The sequence below is a fragment of the Crocuta crocuta genome, unplaced genomic scaffold, assembly GCF_008692635.1.
Source record: "Crocuta crocuta isolate KB4526 unplaced genomic scaffold, BGI_CrCroc_1.0 scaffold162, whole genome shotgun sequence".
In the NCBI taxonomy this organism is placed as follows: Eukaryota; Metazoa; Chordata; class Mammalia; order Carnivora; family Hyaenidae; genus Crocuta; species Crocuta crocuta.
In genome coordinates this window covers 8,797,006-8,803,182 of record NW_027529433.1, presented here as the reverse complement: position 1 = coordinate 8,803,182, position 6,177 = coordinate 8,797,006, and positions in this window count along the sequence as shown.

Genomic DNA, 6,177 nt, shown 5'->3' with positions numbered 1-6,177 from the left:
TGCCAATGAACATTGGGTTATTTTTCTCCTTTTCTTTTCGAACCTCCATGCACCTAGCTCTTTAAAACACCATGCATGCCGTGGGCACTCAATAAAGACTTATCATTTTCCTACACCTATTTCACCCCAGAAACCTTCAAAGGAACCCCGTTGTCCTAAGAAAGCACACACATTATTGAAGTGATAACAAGAGTCTTTCCTCACCCTTCTGGATTTGTAACCTCAACTTGCTCACAATTTTGAGATTTTCTCTTTTTTAAGATTTCTTTTTTTTTTTTAAGTTTATTTATTTATTTTGTAGGGGAGGAACAGAGTGAGCAAGATGGAGAATCCTAAGCAGGCTCTTCACTGTTGGCACAGAGCCTAATGAGGGGCTTGAACCCATGAACTGTGAGATCATGACCTGAACCGAAATTAAGAGACGGATGCTTAACTGACTGAGCCATCCAGGTGCCCCAATTTTGAGACTTTCAGACTCACATTCTGCACATTATCTTCAATTTTAAAAAGAGTTAAAACAAACAAAGAGTTAAACCTCCACCAGAATTAGTTCCAGACAAAATTGTGAATATTTCCCCCTGATGCACTAGCGCACGTGCGCACACACATAACTTTATATGCCTTTTCTGCCTTCTTACGTGTCTTTTTTTTTTTTTAATGTTTTATTTACTTCTAGGAGAGAGAGAGAGACAGGATGAGCAGGGGAGGGTCAGAGAGAGAGGGAGTCACAGACTGAAACAGGCTCTAGGCTCTGAACTAGCTGTCATCACAGAGCCCAATGCGGGGCTCGAACCCACGAACCGCGAGATCATGACCTCAGCGAAAGTCGGACGCTTAACCGACTAAGCCACCCAGGCGCCCCAGCCTTCTTACCTGTCTTAAAGGCTTGGAGGCCCTAGATGACCTTGAAATGTTTCTCTAGCTGTCCAGGTCCCTCCACTTCAGCATTCTCTAGTGGTTTAATATTCCTGCCATGAGGGTTAGTTCATACAGGCCACTGAGCTAATGTCAAGGTCACAATTAATGAAGTGGGTACCTCCCACTGATGGCTGAGGAAACAGCCGTGGATGGTTAGCATGAATTTGTGACAGAGGCCGCGAAGGTAGAGTGGAGCCCTCTATCTTCATGTCCCAGTTCCAGAAGCCTCTCCCAACATAGGACTCCATGGGCCAGACTCTTTCCACCCCCTAAATCTTCTTCGGGGCTAGTAAGGTAGTCTAAAAATAAATTCAAGGTAAGGTATTACTGGTTAACAGTAGATGGTACCTCTCCCAAGAGTAGGTACATTTTAACAAAAAACATATGATAAAATGTCATAATCCAGTTTCAAATGGGAGATACAGTGTAAGAAGTTAGAGTCCTTTGTAAAGGAGATATTTTAGTGGCCTTCTGGGTCATACTAAGCAGTCTATGCTTGCACAACAGTTTCTTAAACAAGCATTTCACGGTCTGAGCAAGATTCAGAAATCCTCAAGAATTCAGAATGTCAGCAAAGGTCTAAATCTGTGTTTTATAACAGCAAGATTATTTACATTGACTCAGGGATTTTCATTACCGCAGTTAACCTGGACTGGCCCTCCTGCCCCCAAACACACCAGCACAGAGACTTATTTAGCTCTGGTCTCAATGGCTTTGCAGTGACACATTTAAATTTTGTGTCCCCAAATGAAAAGTTCAAAAGATGTTTTTATCAGGAATTTAGCTGCAAAATACACACATTTCCATTCCAGAGAGGACTCCTCCTTTGGGGAGTTGTTTTCAATACAACACTCTCAAGGGTACATGTTCACAGGAGCGCCTGGGTGGCTCAGTCAGTTAAGCGGCTGACTTTGCCTGAGGTCATGATCTTGCAGTTCGTGGGTGTTCAGTTCTGTGCTGACAGCTCAGAGCCTGGAGTCTCCTTTGGTTTCTGTCTCTCCCTCTCTCTCTGTCTCTGACGCCCCCACTTGAACTCTCTCTCTCTCTTCTTCTGTCTCTCTCTCTCAAAAATAAATAAACCTTAAAAAAAAGTGTACATGTTTGTAACTCTGTAATCTTCTCATGTTTACTTACATTGTTTAGTAAATTAATTTCTTGGAAATAGACTTATTATTTTTAATGCTAATATAAGAATTAAAAACAATATTACCATATCTAGAAAGAATGCTTTTATTTATTTATTTATTTATTCATTTATTTTTTATTTGTAATTCACCCAGGGGCTCTCTATGAAAAGAAATCTTTCTGCTTAGGAAGAATAGGGCTCTCTAAGGTGATTTTAGGGGTGTACCTATCTAGACACATTGAAAATAAAAAGGATCTTTTATAAAACCATGAAAAAGCCTTGTCATTCATTGCAATTTTTTGTGTGTGTTTAAAACGCATAGTGACCACCCTTATCTATCACACACATACATGCACACATGCACACGTACATGCACACACATACACTCTATTGCTTGGTGTCCAGGCTTAAACCAAGACTAAACTATCACCCCTCTGCTCTACATATGCAAACATACCAAAACATTTCTGTATCCACCCTCAGGAGCAACCCTTCACCTGATATCATGGTCTGGAATACAAACATAGGCCCCTGTGCAGAAGGTAGGTCTTAATATTTTCCACTAGAGAAGCGTGTGAGCAAATTGCCTTTGCTGGAAAGCTTTGGTTGGCTAGCCTTTTAGAGGAGAAAAAAACTGAGAAAGGACCTGAACCCAAAATTTATAGAAGAGTAAAAAAAAAATAATGATCACTAGTAATAAAAGCCACGTGAATTGGAAAAAGGTGAAATGCCATTTTCCTCTATTAGATTAGCAAAGTACATGAACACGATGGGTTTAATGGTTGGAACTCAATCATACACTTCCTATGTAAAGTGTATCGGTACAAACCTTCTAGCAAACAATTTGGCAGGTGTATCCTAAGTGCCCATGCTCTCTGAATCAATCATTCTAGGACTCCAACCTAAGAAAATAACCAGAAATATAAACAAAGATTTGTGTACAATAATGTTTGTTGCAGTGATTTTTTAAAGGGAAAAATTTGGAAACATTCTAAATGCTCAAGAGTTAAATGTTTTACTCTCTATCTTTAAAGTGGAATCATTTGCAATCCCTAAAAATTAGGTCTGTAACTGGAAGTCCTAGTCAGAGCAGTCAGGTAAGAAAAAGAAATGAAAGGCATCCAAATTGATAAGGAAGAAGTAAAANCTATTAGAACTAATACATGAATTCAGGAAAGTTGCAAGATACAAAATTAATATACAGAAATCCATTGCATTTGTACATACTAATAATGAAGCAGCAGAAAGAGAAATTAAGGAAACAATCCCATTGACAATTGTACCAAAAACCGGGGTGCCTGGGTGGCTCAGTCAGGTAAGCATCTGACTCTTGATTTTGGCTCAGGTCATGATCTTAAAGTCTTAAAAAACCCCACGTGGGGTTCCCTGCTGAGCGCGGAGCCTGCTTAAGATTCCCTTCCTCTGCCCATCCCCTACTTGCACTCTTTCCCTCTAAAAATTAAAATTAAAATAATATTTTTAGGGGCACCTGGGTGGCTCAAAAGTTAAGCATCCAACTTCAGCTCAGGTCATGATCTTGCTGTTCATGAGTTCAAGCCCCACATTGGGCTCTGTGCTGACAGCTCAGAACCTGGAGCCTGCTTTGGATTCTGTGTCTCCTTCTCTTTCTGCCCCTTCCCCTCTCGCATTCTGTCTCTTTCAAAAATTAACATTTAAAAAATGTTTAATAAAAAATAATAATTTTTTAAAGTTACAATTGTACCAAAAAAAATTAGCTAGGAATAAACTTAAACACAGAAGTGAAAGACCTATAATCCAAAAACTATAACATGATGATTAAAGTAATTGAAGATGACACAAATAAATAGAAAGATATGCCATGCTCATGGATTGGAAGAACCAGTAACATCCATCCTACCCAAAGACATCTTCAAATTTAATGCAAAACACCAACATTTTTCTCAGAACTAGAACAATACTAAAATTTGTATGGAACCACAGAAGACCCCAAATAGCCAAAACAATATTGAGAAAGAAGAACAAAGCTGGTAGTATCATAATCCTAGATTTCAAGATATAGTACAAAGCTGCAGTAATCAAAAACATGGTGCTAGCACAAAAATAGACACCTAGATTAAAAGAATAGAGAACNACTGGGTGTTATGCGGAAACTAATTTGACAATAAACTATTTGTAAAAAAAAAAAAAAAAGAATAGAGAACCTAGAAATAAACTCACGGTTGTATAGTTAATTAATCTAAGACAAAAGAGGCTAGAATATACGATGGGAAATAGACATTCTCTTCAACACATGGTGCTGGGAAAACTGAACAGCTAAATGCTAAAGAATGAAACCACTTTCTTATACAGAAATAAACTCAAAATGGATTAAAGACCACCAAATGTGAAACCTCAAACCATAAAACTCCTAGAAGAAAGCATGGGTGGTAATTTCTTTGACATCAGCTGGAGAAAGATTTTTACAGATATGTCTCCACAGGCAAAGGAAACAAAAGCAAAGGAAACAAAAGCAAAATTAAACTACTGGGACTACACAAAAATAAAAAGCTTTTGCACAGTGAAGGAAACCATTAATAAAACAAAAAGGCAACCTACTGAATGGGAGAAGACATTTACAAATGATATATTCAATAAGGGGTTAATATCCAAAATAAATAAAGAACTTATACAAGTGAATATAAAAAAAAAGCCACAATCAATCAAAAAATGGGCAGAGGACCTGAATAGACCTGTATTCTTTCCCAAAGAATACATACAGATGGCCAACAGGCACATGAAAAGATGCTCAATATCGCTCATCATTAGGAAAATGCAAATTAAAACCACAATGAGATCACTCCACAACCTGTCAGAATGACTAAAATCCAAAAGACAAGAAACAACAAATGCTGGTGAGGATGTGAAGAGAAAGGAACCCTTTTGCACAATTGATGGGAATGTAATTTGTTGCAGCACGCATGCCAAAATAAATAAAGTTTATTTATTTTTGAGAGAGAGCAAGCACACATGCACAAGTGAGTGAGGGAGGGGCAGAGAGAGAGGAGAGAATCCCAAGCAGAGAGAGAGGGAGGGAGAATGCCAAGCAGGCTCCAGACTGTCAGTTCAGAGCTTGATGTGGGGCTCGAACCCACAAAACCGTGAGATCATGACCTGAGGCGAAATCAAGAGTCAAATGCTTAACCAACTGAGCCATCCAGGGGCCCCTCTTCTGCATCTTCTGTGGCATCCATAGTGTTCTGACTTGAGTAAATTATAGGTGACCTCTTTTAGAAGATATATAGTAGCTGTCTTTGTATCCATATACAGTGTTTAACAGGTTTCCTGCCATGCTGTGTTTAGCAAGGCTTTGCTGGTGTGAAACAAATATAGATAAATCAATGTCTCTGCTGTAAAAAACTGTAATTAGTTAGATGGGCATAATGACTATTTTAAAGACATTAATTTTTCTTAGATACATTTATGAGTTTAATGCAATCTTAATAAAAAATTATCATGGCTTTTTAAAACTTCATTCAGACTCTACCCAAGAATAAATAAGTTTTGGAAAAGAAGAGTGGCATTGAAGCTTGCCTTAACAGATAATACTAAGTAGCTGCAATAATCAAAATAATGGGGATCTCACATAAGAATAAAGCAATGGTGCAAACTGTCATGTCCACAAACTAGCCATAAACTGTGAACATGGGCTTAGTATATAACTCAAATGTGGCACTAGGGGTTAGAGGGGAAAGGAAGGAATTAGTCAGTAAATGGTATAGAACAACTTGATTAGTTTTTCTTGAGTGGAAAAAGAAAGTTAGCCATTTAGCCCATATACCAAAGTAAATTCTAGGTAAATAAAACTGGGGGTTCTTTCAAAGTAGAGAGAGGAGGGGGCGCCTGGGTGGCTCAGTCAATTACGCGTCTGACTCTTGAACCATGAGATCATGACCTGAGCTGAAAGTAAGAGGCAGATTCTTGTGGCACTTGGGTGGCTCAGTCGGTTGAGCGTCTGACTTAGGGTCAGGCCATGATCTCATGGTTTGTGAGTTTGAGTCCCACATCAAGCTCTGTGCTGACAGCTCACAGCCTGGAGCCTGCTTTGGATTCTGTCTCCCTCTCTCTCTGCTCCTCCTCTGCTCACTCTGTCTCTTTCTCCTTCAAAAATAAAC